The 17,311-nt window shown below is 43.4% G+C and overlaps 1 protein-coding gene across 1 annotated transcript in view; it reads right to left on the bottom strand.

The window, feature by feature from the left end:
- LOC138613527 (leucine-rich repeat-containing protein 4C-like) overlaps positions 1–17,311 on the bottom strand; it is a 51,916-nt gene that overhangs the window by 19,651 nt on the left and 14,954 nt on the right. The gene's annotated exons all lie outside the window — the stretch shown is intronic.

A 17,311-nucleotide genomic window follows, 5' to 3' on the forward strand; every position in this document is an offset into this window, starting at 1 on the left:
GTTTGATCCACCAAAGCATTATTTTGTGCGGGCCTATCATGAGCACATCCTTTGGTTTATGATAAGGGTTTGCTGTCTCTGTCTCATTCATGCAGCATTACTAGTGAGTGCTGTTTTCACATTACAATGACATTACAGCCAGATGACCAGCGTCTAACTGCTGTAAACATGCAGACGCATCCTGATAGTTTCGCTGACTAAACAGAGAAGAATATGTTTAAAATTAGGGACAGATGCTTTTGAATTAGTCAGTTGGAGTCAAATGGAACCGGTTTTTTGGGAGCTGTTTTAACAGAAGGTCTTTTAACACAAGTTCAGGACAATTTTTAAGTAAGTCATCTGGAGTGTTAAAGGAGCAGTTCGCCCCTGGAAAAAAGCCGCTGTCAGTCAAAGCTGGTGTTCTCTGTAATCGATAGAAGCAAGAACCTTTGAAATTGGCGCCATAGCTGTGGAGAAAGTCGTACAAACAGCTCGTGGTTTTGCCCATTCTACATTCCAACAACACCCAGCGTGCATTGCGCCCCTCCTTCTGAGGGGAACGGCCCAGCGAGAGACGCTGGAGTGAAATACTAACGTTTCGCTGAGGGAAATGGCTCAGAGCGGTACAGAATCCAAAATACGAGGAGAATATACCAGTGGATCGTCTAAAAAATCTTCAGGTTTGCAGTCTACATTTCAAACCTGACGATTCTGAACGAGACATGACATCGGAGGCGGGCGTCCTAGATTGAGGAAGTCGCCAGATGACGTCTTTTACAAAGTCTGGCGGAGGTTTTACTGGGCCTATTGGAGAAGCGGATAGCGTCCTCCAAAGGCACATAGCAAAGTTGCATTTTGTTTCTACCATAATGGCATTAGCTCCCCATAATAGCATGATAGGACTGAGGCGAACTGGCCCTTTGAGTCCTAAGGCTAATCTAAACCAAGCTACAGGTCTTGTCCTTGTGTTACCAGGCCTAATGATTTAAGGAGTATGGTTGTGCAAGGCCTGTTAGACCAGCACCAAAAATGTATTCTGTCTCTCATTATCTTCCGACATCCTCAGCTTTTTGTGTCACAGAGCCTGAACCTGATTTAACCCTACCAAGGATGTAAACTTTGAAAAAGTGTCATTGAACTAAAACCTCTTTTTCTCTCTGTCTTTTTCATAAGCGTTAACGGCACAGTTGATGGGGATTGTCAGGCACAGATTTGTTGCTCCAGCAGTATTTAAGGAATCAGGACAGTGAAAGTAAAATAAGTGACATGCCCATGATGATACCAATTAGAGTTTATGTCACACGAATGTTGGCGTGGCAACGGAGGTGCATCATAGTTTCATCTAATGTCATAAATTCAATGTCCTTTTGTCCTTTAATGAGATATGTTGATATTAAGAAATATATAATGTCACCAAACAGATGGACTGCACTTATATAGCGCTTTTCCAGTCTTCAGTCAATTTATAGTGCTTTTACACCACACACCAGTGGCAGAGGCCATGCAAGGCCCATCGCTATTTTATACAGTCACACACATTCATAGCTGACAGCTACACCTCAGGAACAACTGGGTTCAGTATCTTGCCAAGAATACCTCGACTTGTAGACAGAAGGAGCTGGGGATCGAACTGCTGACATTCCAATTGGAGGGCGACCCACTATATCTCGGAGCCACAGCCGCCCTTTGTAACCCAATTCGTTCCAATATATGTTTGACCTGTATTACAAAAGTTAAGTATCGTACATGGCAAGTGCCAATCAAGATGTGCAGTTACACACCAGTTGCAGATGGCTGTGCCTTCAGGAGCAATCTTGGGTTCAGTGTCTTGCGGACACAGCCGGGAATCGAACCACCAAATTCCTACCACTGAGCCACAGCCACCCCTACCTTCAGTGCAGGTCTGAACTCTCCAGTCAGCAGCTCTTAGCTTTGCAGTGATAAAGATACATAGAAAAATAATGGTGCAATGACAGTAATAAGAAAAAAAGAGCCGTACAGGAAACATATTTATAAATGATCTGTAAACATGATGCGAAGTAATTGTAATATAATTGACATAAATGGTACAAATTGTAAAATAAAATGAAGTGCAGCACAATAAGTTGAAGAAAAACTACCCAATGCTCTCTGGCTGAAACTTCACAAAGAATGACAAATTATGCCCACAGATAGTGATGATGGATATGGGCTTTGCTGCTGTAATCATTATCATTGTTGTTATTATCAACAACATCAATATTGCACCTCACGCACACACACACACTCACTCACACTGAGGCACAAAACACCCTCTGGCTTTCCTCCTACTTTGACAAAACACTGAATTATTCCATTTTTCAAAGCATGTCTGGAGTCAGTGTTGAACAATGTGTCTAAAAGATGTATGTTCTGTCTAATTAAAAAGAAAGAAGTGGAGCCATACTCAAACATGCAGCCAGTCTGCTCTGTTAGACACAGCTGCTGCTTCAATTGTGCACGGGTCTTTCTACAATGAGGGAACAAAGTGTAATTCTATGTACATATACAGTGTTTTGTATTAACTACATTGTAAGGCAAATGCACGTCTGACATTCGTAACAATTTCACTGGCACTGTCACGCTATGAGATGAACTCATGAGATCACATCAGCAAAACATCTCAGACATTGCTGTCGAAATGATATGGAATAAAACATCATAGTTACAGCAGCTACATTTCCAGATATAAATGTACATGTTGCATGGACAACATTTCTTATCTTCAGTCCAATAAACTTCAAGTTGTATCTGTAAGGGTCTGCAGGACATCAAAGATCTACTCAGCCATTTGTTCTCCTCTCTTTATCTCCCATGAACTCGCACAGATAAAGTCCCCCTCTGAAAGACTACCAGTCCAACAAATCAAGACTAATGCTGGTGCCTCCTGCTCCCGATCGCAGCATATTCTGACCCACAGGTCACACTACATCACCCGCTGGAAATGACCAGAGATGCACGTCAGGCTGAATCAATTGGCTGCACGGCCACTCGTTCAATTAAGATCTTGGGTGTGTGGGGGGGTGGTCAGTGTGGTTTGCGGTGTGGTGAGCGCAGGCTCCCAAAGGAGCCGTAAGTGCTGAAATCAGCTCGGCTGAGCCCGCCATTTGTCATTATCTAATGGTAAATCCATCTGTGTCTGGTTGAAGGTCCACGCCAGGCTGAGGACACCAGGTAGTGAGGAAAAGGAAACCAGGATGGATAGATGGATACAAATGTTTGAAGTCTAGTTATTCTAAGATACAACATGTTGTTAAATGACTACACCTTTGCCCTTACTAAAGTGGGGTCCACACTACAAGATAAACAGGCCGATTTTGGGCCCGATTCCCTTCTGACAATCGTAAGCAAAGTCCCGATTTTTTGATGCTTCTAAAGATGATCTTGCCGGATGTTCCTGTGGTGTGAGGGATGTTAAGAGTGATTTAACTTCCCCCTGATCTGCTCGGAAGGCCGCACCGATTTCAAATCGTAAATATTAAACATGTTCAATATTTACGATCCAATATCCTGTTGTGTGGGGAGAACCCCGATGACAGCCGAGCATGCAGTCTGAGGATTGTCACGTGGAACGAAACAATGGGGCCAATGGGGAAGCAAGCTGACTGAAGAAGGAAGCACAACAAAAGCAAACAGGGAATATAAAGTAACATGTACAGCCTGTGTTCACTTCATCCACAGTTTGTTCTTTTTTTCTTCCTGAATTTTCAGTAAAACATTGCCAATTCTTCCTGCCCGTCGTCCGCCATTTTTTTTACTCTAAAGTCTCATTCGACCACGAGATTTAGTGAAATTTCCAGTGTTAAGAGTCGGACTCTGGTTGTTGGTGAATGAATCTGTTCATGTGTGGTGTGCTGCTCTGGCGTAATCGTTGCTCTCCACACACTATAGGAGCAAAACTGTTGAATCCATGATTATATATCGTCATGTGTGGCGTCTCTCACATTTTCAACATCTGTTAAGATTTGAAAAATCTTTTAGTTTGGGCCAGGCATTAGGCACACAGATCATATCAACGCTTAGTTTAAAAAGATGCATGAAATCCCCAAGGTTTGCTTTTACATGATGCAACTGCACACAGAGATTCCATTCCACGTTCTCGATTTGAGTTAAAGAAGAAGTAGACGATGGCGACGAGATAAAACAAATTAACGGACTTTGGAGTCGGCATTAAGATGGAATACAATTATGTGGAACAAAGAATGCAATTTTGTAATTCTCTCAATTACATGATCTGTGTCTTAATTAAATTAGAACGCGGCTAAATCAGCACTTTAATATGATTTTAATTAATACACGTCGCAGCTACGTACACCATTTGTCAGTAGACAATGTGAGAGCTTACAGGCTTTTCAGGCGTGTTCTGTTTATCTCTGTGCGCTGGTATGTGTGCGCGCACGTGTGTGTGTTTGAAGAGGAAAGAGTCTGCACTGTAAAATGAATTTACTGTCAATAAACACTGACAACCAGACATCCTTGATATACAGACGGATACGCCGCCATGTGTCATTCAGCTGGAACAATTCAGGACTATTTCTTGCCTGATTTTGTTAGTTGTAATTGACAAAACGCTGCAAGATGAGGTCTATTTATTTTTAATATGATGGCTTCATACTTCAATACAGACAACAAACACGACTATTAAGTCCAGTGGAATTGAAATAGCTGTAGGGCTGACTGATAACAGCAGAACATGATAGAACACAGTCTGCCACATGCTGAGTTGTGTCTTACTTATCATCCTTGCTGTGTGTTTGTTGTGAGCACATGGGCTCCTGTGATTTAAAGCCGTGCTTTTCCAGACCTTGGTCAGCAAGACAGTTTTAAATGTCTGCTGCACCAAAGGGACGCCGCAGAGAAACTCACTGCAGAGTGGAATTAGTGCAATCAGGGGAGATATGGAATTAATATGTCTGATTAAGTGCCTGACTGAATTAGCATTTGGAGTCCAAAGAGAGTTCAAGCAGGAGGGGAGGGATGAGATAGTGTATGATCTGTGCAGAGGGAGGAAGATGAGCTGCAGAGGAAGGAAAGAGGAAAAGGTAGAGAGCGATATGAAGCGTTTCTCTCAGGCCAGTCTCGTGTTTGATTAATTATTTTTGACAAGAAAATGTCCCCCCTCTTCATCCGCCTTTGAAGCGGATTCACGGTGATCTTCGTGTCTGAGGTTCCTCCACTACACACACCAGCTGTCTGTTGTTCCTGATGGGCGGGGTAATTGGTTTGGCCCCATCAAAAATGAATTTCAAATGGGACATTGTGTTCTGTTTTCATTATGACCCTCTCAGTGGGGATAAAAGTTCTGCATGAAGATCCTTACATGGATGAGAAGACTTTGGGGGCGACACAGAGAAAGCCGAATATCGACACAATGCCAGCACACGAGAGGCAGAGGGAAAGTCAGGCAAAAGGTAGTGTGAGGAGAAGCGTGGAAGATGAAAGACACAGACTGCATGGTTACCTCCAGAGAGGGAGAGAGGAGTAAATTACCGATATCAAATCTCTACCTTGAAATGTCTGACTCTTATGAAAGGCTGGCAAAAGCCTCTGAAGAGAAATGTATGAGAACAGATGCATTGCAACCACGGAGTGATAAAAGAAGCATCTATAATGGGACGCAATGAGAAATCAATCTGGGATTATAAATTACGGGCTAGCTGTGTGCGGCTAAAGGCTAAAATTAAGTGTGTTTTTGATGAATATTCGTGAAAGAAAGGAGGAAAGAAAGACAAGATCACTCTTTAAAAAAGACAGGACGAGAGAAATGGAGTGGGGTAGGATGAGAGGGCAAAGAAAAAAGTGTAAGGTAAGGCTAAGAAATGAAACCTTGAGAGTGGGAGACAAGGAGAATACGAATTAAGCAGAAAAGGCAAAGTGAGACATGGAAATCTTTTTGTGGAATGAGTGTGATATGAGAGCAAAGAAGGTGAGAGACACACGGAGTGCAGAAAGAAGAAGAGACAGGAGCGCTGCCGAATTTTTTTTTTTTTGGATTATCATTAATTTCATTTCCTGGTGTGATGGACATCATGGTGAGTCACTGGGTGTGTCCGTCTCTTGGAGATGAAGGCCCTCACTGAAGTGGCGAGCGTGCTGCACATCAAAGGAACACGGTAAATTAGAGAGATATTCACCCTGCGGTTCTTTCTTCATTTGGATCTTACTCCAGGAATTAAATATCAGGCCTCAGTTGTTTTTCCCACTTGATCCACGAACTGACTCCTTGGCACAGTCACGTTAGGTTGTTTTATGATGAATGCCTGCGTCTAATTATGCTATAAAACCAACTCTGAAAATCTGGAACATTAAGTATTTAGGCGCTAAGAGCATGCAGACTAAACTGCATGCAATATTTAAAAGCCTGTTGTGTCAGCACATGCACTGTCACTTCTGTTTGTTTTTTTGGCTCTGTTATCACGAATGCCTAAAATCAGAATGTTGCTTTGTTGATCAGGTACACAATCTTTGAAACCACTGATGTAACTTTTACTTTGAATATTCATGGTCCAGGCCAGGATTTCAGCGGCTTTTGGAGAACACTCGTCACCTTTGTTTAGCACTACTGCTGGGTCAGACTAGCTTTGGATATCCATGATGCTCAGAGGAATTATTTCGGTGACTCTTTGACCTTTTTTCTAGCATTAGCTTCAAGCTTAGACTGACAATCTTGAAGATTTCAGTTCCGTTCTCTTGGGCGCCACCTTTTGGCGATATACAGTAATTGTGGGAGGATATTAATTTAACCAGACGTTTAACCTGACTGGCTCCCTTTATCACGGTTGTAACTCTTGATTTTCCTCGCTGACGGTCGCTTTCCTTTTTAGACTGTTTGCCTTCATCTGAGCGTCAAATTTGTTTCTTTTCTTTGGATTTTCACTTATTTTTGAAGTTGTATCTGTAGTCATCGATCTTACTACTGTTGATCTGATTACTGTTTACTTGCAACACTTGCAGAGACCGGAAAAGCAGCCGCTTAGCTCCCCCGCCCTCTCTGGCAGACCAAGAGGCTGGCCATGAATATCGCCAAAGACCACCAGTCCATAATAATACAACATACTGCAAATGCAAAGGCTTTCATCAGCAGGTCATAGGCTCAATCTCCACTGCGTTAGCTCATTCGGCGACAGTGACTTGACAGACATTTATTTAAATGAAAATCTTTCAGATCACTTTAAGTGTCGATTTTTCCCCAAAAATGCCAGAAATATTATCAAAATATTTCCATGAATTTAGCTTATTTAAGCACCCCAGAGGATGAACCTGTTCTACTTTGTGGGTTTTTAATCTTGTTCTACATTTCATTTTAGTGTGGAACTTTAGACTTTTTAAAAATTGCTTTGTTAAAATTGCTTTGAATAATTTTGCTCCCCCGGTGGTTGAATCTTGTTCTCAGCTCTATTTCTGTACCCTGTTCTCTACTTGACTTCCTGAACAAACAAAGCCTCATTTACTGCTGTTTTCTGCTGCGATGAAGCAAATACTGTATGTAACACCGTGTGTATGTGTATGCTAGCTGCATTTTAGAAGTTCTGTGTCGCTTGGCTCATGCTGGTCTGTTTTCACACTTCCTCTGCCAATCTAACTGTTTTTGTAACCTTGTTTTCTCCCTCTTGTATGTGGCATCATGGTGCTGGAGAAAACTCATCTCATGTGTATTTATATGGTTGACATGACATTAAAGAAAACTTGGAAAAAAATCACATGTACTGCAGGAACAATGAAACCCTTGAACCCCTAGAAAGACTGCAACAACTTTGAGCAAATGTATGCTCCCCTGAGGATCAACCCTTCCCATTTCAGTGACCCCGTGACCTTTGCTGTTGTGTAACCCTGTGCATGTGTTTAAAAGAAACTTCACTGAATATATTCATGATTCCAAGAAGATGAACCTATTACATTTTAATGATCCTAAGTCATTTCCTGACACACGACCCTCAGGACAAACTTAACATTACATTTTTCTCTTCATCAAATGCTTCAAAGTGCTCGGTGTAATGAAGATACCTAACTGTGACACACACAGCTGCAGGGCTCCAGACGTTAGTGTTTGCTTAATGCTTGCATGGCTGTGTTCAATTGTGTCTACACAAGTCTATGCAGTATGTAAGCTTGAGTATAGATGAACTAGTTGCCATAATTTCACGAGCCCCATAACAACCTCATATCTTTTCCCACTTTCTTTCACCTGCTCTCTGACATGAGGAGACATCTCCTTGTGATATGCACAAGCACACAAAAGACATCAGGCTACCGCGATGAACCATGCGAGAGAGTGAGCATCCAGGAGTGCAGCTACCGCACTCCCTGTTGGGCTAAACACAAGGGATCCTAAGCCGATTTCCAGTACCATATCAGCCCAAAGCAGAGCGTTCATTACAGGTATCAGGAGCTGAAGTCGATAGCAGAGTTAAGAAAGGAAATGCTGACATGCTACCGGAGAGAAGAGGTAATATAGAGTCCAGATTAAAATGCTGAACATTATCATGCTAAACACAGGCGGGGGAAGATAGAGACAGAGACGGAGGGAAAGAGAAAGTGAGCGTCGGTATCAGAATATAAATGTGTCCTCCTGGAGCCAAGTTAGAAAAGTGTTGCACAAAAGAGGAAAAGGTTTCAGATGTTCCCAAAATGTATAACGTCAGCATGTGAATTAGCTGCGAGTGAAGTGATTCCGAAAAACAAATGATTATGTAATCGGTTCGACAAGTACAAAGTGGACATACACATAAAAGACATCCATTTTCCCCGCTCATATTTTTGCATGAAAGCCCAGGGAGTAGCATCAGATAGCAGCGAGCGCTCGTCATGCACAATCGGCCGTGAGTCTCTCTCTTGACGAGGCCATCAGCCTGACAGCGCTTTCCAGAACAATCTTGCACCAGACCATCCTTTAGCTTCAGTGCCTGGCAGCACCAGCTGCTATGCTCCGCCAGTCGTGCCTGCACATCGAGCAAATGCTCCACTGCAGAAGAGATAAGTGAATGTTGCTTCTGTGTACAAAGCAGAATGGTAGTATGGGGTGATAACACAGGCTGCACTGGAAGGGTGGAGGCAGAATGACCATGTTTACACTGTTGTTGCTGTGGGTTTAACATGTGGATGCATGCGCAACATTAGCATGCTGTGGTCATCTTCATCTGCAGTAAATATGGACTGAGTGTACATGTAAGAGTATGGAAAAATATTGAGTTAAAGATGGGAGACGGAGAGATAACTACATGGAAAGCGACGGCGCTCTTGGGAAAGCTCGCTTTCTTTCTCAAAGGAGAGGGAGGCCGTCTGAAGAGGTTATTTATTTTTCATCTGGAGATGGAAACTTAAGAGCGGTGGGGGGAGAGCCCCAGTGGAATTACTGACTGGAGATGTAGCCTCCTGAGGGCTACTGTCTCTCTCTTCTCCCTCTTTCTCCCTCTCCCGCTCACTTTCCATCTCCCACCTTTCTGATCTTCACCGGAGAGCTGCCACTGTCTCTCTGGGAGAAGAGGCGAGAGGAGAAGTAAAGAGAGGGGCTGCTCATTCTTGATGCCATCTTTGCCTGCCTTGCAGTCAAACTCGATTCTTCCCACACTGCCGTGGTCTGCTGAGCTGCGCTCGGCTTCTGCTCTGCTCTAACTGCATCGAGCAGGCTGAGCCGAGTTGTTCCACGGGCTCCACCCCGGCTTGTGTGTCTCTACGTGGGATGCATAGCTTCTTATCCCAGCCCTCCTCATTAACAGCATTCCCATCACACTCCAGAGTCATTAAAAGAGCCACTTGTCCTCCCCCATCCCCTCTGGTGTTTTCCTTTCATCCTTCCATTTCTGTGTGTGGATGAACCTGCGATGTGAATGTCTTGGCTGACACCTGTACTCCACCAGGACCTGAGTGAATTATTGGGAGGCAGAGAAGTGGGGCTGCATAAGCTTTGTAAGGCTGCCTCTCCACGGCCTTTTCCTGGCACTCCTGTGTTGTCGTGGGAGCCCATGAAAGGCTGCCTTCCTGCTCCCTATTTCTCTTAATGAACAAAGGTGTCAAATGCATCCTTACATCCAGGCCATTTGGGAGGTTCCCCATAGCTGCAAAAAGTCACGATACTAAAAATAAGAGTGCCGCAGCAAATATGCAAGGGAGCTCATACTTTCAGGCCAATGTGAGGTAATCCTTTCCCCTTCCGAGCATCCAGGGAGGGATACAGCTCTTGTGTCAGCGCAGGTTTGGAGCAAGCACATAATTAAGGTGACATTGTTGCCACAGTATAGTAAAGTGCTCCTCGGCAGCAGAGCTCCTCTGTAAGAATCCTCACCTGGTGAGCGTGTGCTACCCCAGGAGTTCGCCGTTTCCACATGACTTTTCCTCCACACGCTGACTGCAGTGCTGCAACGCAAACTGCACCTGCTAGCTTATTTTAAAAGCTGCAGAAAAACAGGATGACAACGATTGCCGATATGCCAATATTTTCAAATTTTTGCTTATTTCGATACCGATATATTAGGCACATGTTTTTTTCCACCTCAATCCTGAGAACATCAAGTCTCCCCTGTAGAGGTATTGATATCATGCCTACTCTTATTGTAGCGGCCAAAAACTGCCATACCACACACATTTTGCACCCTTCTTCACGCTTGACAGAAGAGACGTTGTACAAAAGGTCACGTGTCTGATCACTCACGTTTCTGAGCGCACCTGAATGCAGCATCCCCCCGAAACACGGCAGTGAGGGAGACATGCCCGGACTTGTTCACTGCACCTCCTACGGAGACATCAGTGATCGCCGACGGACTCTTTATATCGTGTGTGCGTCCATGAATATGTAAGTTAGTTTTGCACTGATGTTTATGATACTCTCTGTTAGCGTCGGCTTTGGCCGTGAGTGTATTTTCAGTGTTTTTGATGTTAAGTCCAATAAAATGACGAGAATGTGAGCTAACTGTTAGCTAGTTAAGAGTTGTGAAAGTTGTTTAACTTCTATTCATTGGCTCGATTTTGTGTGACTTTTTAGTCGTTATTTGCATATTTTTGATGCTGACTTAATGTCGTAGCATTACTTCAGGCTTTCTTAGGCAATCACCGAGCAGTTAGGTATAATTAAATTGTTGTTTTATCTGCAGAAAATATCGGCAGATAAATGTCATTTTCAAGCCATAATCTGCAGATACCGATAACGTGCCAATAACATCGTGCATCCCTAGAACCATCACATTCTTTCTGTGCAGGAGAGACGTGTGTGTGAGGAGGAGGAAGGAGGAGGGCTAATAAAGGACCGGCTGCATAGCAGAGCAGGGTTTGTATAGGGACGCACTCTTCATTATTTCTCAAATAGAAACAAGCCCGGCCTCTGCTAATCTCCCTCACAACAGTAACGAGAAAATGGACTCAATGCCACGAGCTAACAATGGATATAGAAGAAATCAAATTTGCACCCCCTCCCTGCAATAACCTCCTTATTTTCTCCTCCTTCTCCCTCCCTCCCCTCTATCTTCCTCTGCACTCCATCCCTCGCCTAGTTAACTTCATTGGTACGAGAGGAGGAATGCTGAGGATGCAGGACTAAAGAGAAACCAGCATCAATTAGACTCTAAAGTGCACTTTATTTTTTTGCCCCCCCCCATGCCAAATTAAATTACCCTATAAATTAAAAAAAAAAAAGCGCAATGGAAAAGCAATGAACTTTAATTATCGAAACAGAACCTCAGCATGGGTCAGTGCTCCCATCACTCCGGTTCACTGTGCGCTCTCACGCTGCACGTGTGCTGGCTTTGGGCCACTGTTTTTGATCGGCGCGCAGACGTTATATTCATAAAATCAGCCTCACTTTAAACGATCAAAGCAGCTCAGGATTAAAAAACAAAATGTGTGATATAATAAAAAGCTAGTCACACTAAAAGGCTTTTTATTGTTGCTTTTTCTTACCCTCTCCTTCTGTTCTTTACACACTGTATGTTACAAAAAGTGATCAAGCCGCTTTGATAATTCAGCCGAGAACACTAGAGACACAGTGGGAAACAAATTAAACATGATAACTAAGACTGTGCTTCCCCCCCATGTGGATTGGAGAGATGGGGTAATGTGTGTGTGTGTGTGTGTGTGAGGGGGCGAGACACACACAGAGAGTGAGGGGAGAGAGAAAGTGCGAGACAGCAGCTGTGATTCTCCTCTATTTGTTTTTTCGGGAGGCCTGCCAGGTCAGATGGCACGGCACGACGTGACCTGTGTAAAATGTTACTGCCATTTGCCAGGGTTTTATCTTTCTGTTTTAAGTGCGCCGTGTAAATTCTGACCCGGACTGAGAAATACGTGTGAGATCTGGATAAATACCAAGAGTGTCCTTTTGTTTGATTCCACTCATCCTTCCTGCTTGAGTAAAGTGTATATCAAGAGCTTAAGAAACAAAATGGCCTGATAGAGGTTATAAGATACTTTTCTTGCATGAGGAGTCATTATTGCAGCAGCACAGTTCCAATAAATAACCGCTCTCAGGAATCATACTTTCCATTATTTGTTGCGTATTACCCGATTGCACTCGGATTATCACGGTGCATTATCTAAATACAGTATCTAGACACTGATTATTTGGCGTCATCAATGTGGAGCACTCAAAGATATCAAGGACATCAAGCAAAATCAGAGCGACAGTTTTAAAAAGGAAGTGAGATGAGAGGATAAAGTAGGTCATCAGTCTGTTGCAGGTCAGCAGATAAGCTCGCTGAAATATCCTTGTTTACATGTCGCTTCCACATTCGGGTATTGGTTTTAGTTTTAATGTAACTATTGGGCTGCTTATGGGGCCAGACAATAATACCTTAAGGTATGGTTTTATGAAACATTTTATTTATAGCCAGTGAATTCATTTTGTTATGTTGATTTTTTCAAGGTTGTTTCAATCTTACACAATTAAATAACTTCAAACTTCTGACTGAATGGTAAAAAGGGATTTTCAATTAAGATGTTCAGGACATAGACGCAAAGTTTCAAGGAAAAGAAACCAAGCATCTTTAAACAAATACCCTACCTGAGAAATTCCTCCAACTTGCATTTTTTCATCTTAACTATTTATATTTTTGTCGAGTATCTGGCAAGTTTGTCAATCTTCTTCATCAACGTCACAGCACCATATTCAGAAAACCACATTTTTTGTGATGTGATATAAATAAATTCTCTTATTATCTTTTAAGTGGTAATCTCGAAGATCTCAGATTCATTCTCTTTTGTGACACCTATGCTGATAAACGGTAATTGCGGGAGCACACTTCCCAGATATCCAGACAGTGCTGCATGTGTGACGTCCACGTTTGGCTCCAGTTGTAACTCTTGATTTTCCTCGCTGACAGTCGCTTTCCTTTTTAGACTGTTTGCCTTCATCTGAGCGTCGAGTTTGTTTCTTTATTGTTGAAGTTGTATCTGTAGTCATCGATCTTTTCTTTATTTGTTCAGCCATAGTAGATTACTGTTTACGCGCAACACTTGCAGAGACCGGAAAAGCAGCCGCTTAGCTCCGCCTACCCTCTCTGACAGACCAACCACTGTTGGGTGATGGAAAACACGTCACTAACTGGGCGCTGCTTGCGATTCTTTTCTGCAAAATTCGCACCAGACACCCAGTCTGTAATAATACTATATACTGCAAAGGCTTTCATCAGTGGGCCATAGGCTCAATCACCATTGTGTTACCTCATTCGCCTTAACAGACATTTATTATTTTTAAGTTTAAATAACAGTTTTATACATTCAGCTAATATATGCAGTGCTGAAGTATGAAGTAGTGTGAGGTTATAATAATGTTTGCTGTGGATGTGTGGGATGTTGGAAAGGCATACAAAGCATTTGATTTCAACTCAGCAGGCAAGTCAACAATGCTTCCCTTTGACAATGAAAGCCAACCTTTTGTAACTTGTCCCAAGCGTTTACAAGTAAGTTAGTATACATCTTTCCAATTATCCATTTTGTCCACCTGCTCGGCCTTATAAGTGGATAATAACCAATGGCAGGTTACATTCTAACTATAGATCATCCCAAAAAGAGGAGTATTTCAGAAGAGGAACCATATGAAGAAACAAGACTATCCCCGGCATTGTCACTTATGTTAGAAACCAGCAGTTACCATTAAAGCATACTTAAGGTCAGCATGGGTTACAGCAGCACACCTGGCTAGAAAGATAAAATGTATCAGAATCAGGTTTATTGCCAAGTAGGTTTACACATACAAGGAATTTGTTTTGGTGGTTTTGGTGCAGAACAATTAACACAGAACTAGAATAAAAATAAGATTTGCTCGTTAATAGTATCACTTTAAGTACCCTGATGCCCCAATCACGTTCAGTCATGTGATCAAATACAGCTGGAATGCAGATTTTGATTGGTTCTGACAATAAAGAAGTATACAGATAACGTCTGACTGCGCTGAAGAGATACAGGATATAGATCCTTCCACTTCCACCATCAATCCCCTACAGACAGTTGTACTCCAGAAATCACGTTACCATTGAAACTCACGTTCACTACACAAACTGTTTCAATGAGCAGGAAATGAATCAACCGCCGCAGCCCTACCCGTGCACGCTCTCACACATGCACCACCTCTGATTTCCTCATCGAAATAGGCCTGTTATACAATTGAATTATGGTGAATCATTATTCGTTGGTGTCGTCTCCTGGCGGTTTACATAACCAGGATTTAATAATAGAACAAGTGCGCGGATGCTCTCCTACAATACTACTGGTGCTCCCTGACCAAGAAACGGCACTCAGGTTTGTAGCTCTATTTCCAGAATGATCCAGGCAGAGAGCCATAGGAAGACACGGAGAAAGAGAGAGAGAGAGTGGAGAGATGAAATGAACCGAGGAAGTACATTTCCCCTGCCGCATGCCTGCCGCTCACCCCGCCGAGTCACAGGCGTCTTGGCCTCTGCGGTTTCACAGATGCAGGAATGTCCCAGGGGCTCGTGCATTTAATTTGGCATCAAAAAGCATGGATCAAAACAACGGCGTACACAGCTTTGTTTCAGATTTGCTCATGAGACAGGGTGCTGGTTCAGTTTGAACTCGAACACAGATCCCATTACAGAAGATGCCGGAGCACTCAGCGCTACAAGCTGCACGCAGCACTCAGAGCCGCGTCTGCAACAAAGCATCGTTAGAGAGTGTGACTTCAGCCAGTAATGAATTCTTACATACTGTGTGTGTGAGGAGACCAAACACACACACACACACACACACACACACACACACACACACAGAGTATAACTATGTGACTGGGTTAGAAATGAACCGGAGCATTATAGATTCTAGTGAGATTTTAGATCTCCACACAGATAGGCTCACACAAATTATTTGCTTCTCTCGACCTGCTTTCAAATTAAAAGCGCTCTAAAAATGTGGTAAAATATTCAAAGTGTGTGTTTTCGTGTCGGACTTGGCAACCGTTTACCTTAATTCCCGACAAATTACTGGCGGACAAATTACAGAGCTTCAGCTGGAGACGAACAAAAGCCTGACTGAGGGACACGCTCAGCTGGCAGACATTTAACTTTAGCTGGAGACCCCGACGGTGCGTGTGTGTGTGTGTGTGTGTGTGTGAGAGAAAGAGAGACAGAAAGAGACTTCATGTTAGCAGTCACATCACATCACAGTTTGCAACCACATTGATTAAGAGAGTCACCATGCAGACTAATTTGGACACGGAGCAGACAAAACGATTGCTTGCAACGGCTGATTTCATGTGAGACTTTAATGGCTGTTGCACATAAACACAACTCAGTGTTTGATTTCTGTGCAGCTTTTATTTTTTACAGCCATGTCCTGCATGTGTAGGCCTTACTGAATAATGTATTCTGCATGCATATATGTGATTACAAGCCTGTAGACATGTTTAACCAGGTTTGCGTGTGTGTGTGCATATCTCTTTGTGGTTGCATGTCCATGTGCTGCATGTGTGTGGGGGTGTTTTATTTATCTCTCTCTATTTGAGGATGCGGTCCTTTGAGAGACTCCGAGCAAATTCTATTGTAAACCCCGAGCTACTGAGGGACTGCGGGAGCCAAAGCCATCCATCAGAGCTGGACATCTCCCCCATATGCAAACAAATAAATTAGCGCACTTGCCTCCCACCGGGGCCCGCGACACCGCCGAGTAAAATAGGGTGCACTGATGTAAGCAGAGGTGAAGGAACGCCATATAATAAGATGAAGATTAGAAAAGCCTCTCATGGCGCCGGAGGGAAAGGACAGGCAAATATAAGGATAAATGAAGAATAAGGTCAAGTGAATTGGTTCTGTGAAAAATGAGAGGAGGCCGAGACAGAGCTTAAAACTCTTCACCTCTTTTGAAGTGCAGAAGACAGTGTCGCTGTAAGATCTGTGGTTATCCTTTAAAGGGTCTGTAATCACTGGAAGTGGGTGCACAAGAACCACACAGCTGTGTGTCGGGTTTTTTTTCGTGGAGACGCAGCGCTGTCGTCCTCTAGGAATGATTAACCCAGAAGGGCTTAATATAGAAAGAGAGGAAGAAATAGATGGGAGAGAAGGATGTGAGGGGGAAGAGAGGAGGGCATAGAGGACGTTATTGTATTCCGTGGAGAGCGTACTCTTTACCTCTGCACATCAAACCATGTTCACCACCGTTTAGCAATCTGTCTGCTAATTAATCATGCACTGTAATCAGTCAGAGCGCTGATTTAGTGTGTGTGTTTGCAGGGGCTGCGGAAGCATCATGTGTGTTAGGAAACAGGTACACAGTGAGAATAAAAGAGGCAGACTGCATGTCATTTGCAGTGGCAGTGTTCCCGTCTGTGGTTACAATGTTCGTGCAATCAGGCTTTGACATTTAGAGTGTGCATCTAGTTTTCTTGTTGCTCCCTGTGCTCGGGGGAAATACAATTCAAAATTCACTATTATCTTCTTTTCTTTGAACACATATGAACTAGTTTATGTTGATCGCTCACGTCTGGATACCTGCGTCTAATGTGAATTTGTTAGCCTTAGAAATCAAAGCACAAACGATGCATACTGTATCTCCTGAGTCTGGCTAATCTCGCAGGTGAAAAATGGGTGCAGCATTCACAGTGATTGGAGATGGATTGCCTGCACTGCCACCAAGACGAGCAATCATGTCTGCAGCCATTTGCGCTAATTGTGACATGGTGGCAGAGGCAGCAGGGGTGGGCTGGGTTAGCATCAGACACAGAACACCAGCCAAGCCTGCTAGCTCACATACAGCCATCAGCGCTAATCTCCCGCTATGTGCTAACAATAGTGCTGATGTGCTTGCTTTCTGGAGGAGCTTTGCTCTCCCCCAAGCCTGCCTTGTTTGTGCGATGCCCCAGCAGCCAGCCGTCTTTAGC

Source organism: Semicossyphus pulcher, unplaced genomic scaffold, assembly GCF_022749685.1.
Source record: "Semicossyphus pulcher isolate SPU_LCO1_2020_fin unplaced genomic scaffold, fSemPul1.0.p SCAF_8, whole genome shotgun sequence".
NCBI classification, from domain to species: domain Eukaryota; kingdom Metazoa; phylum Chordata; class Actinopteri; order Labriformes; family Labridae; genus Semicossyphus; species Semicossyphus pulcher.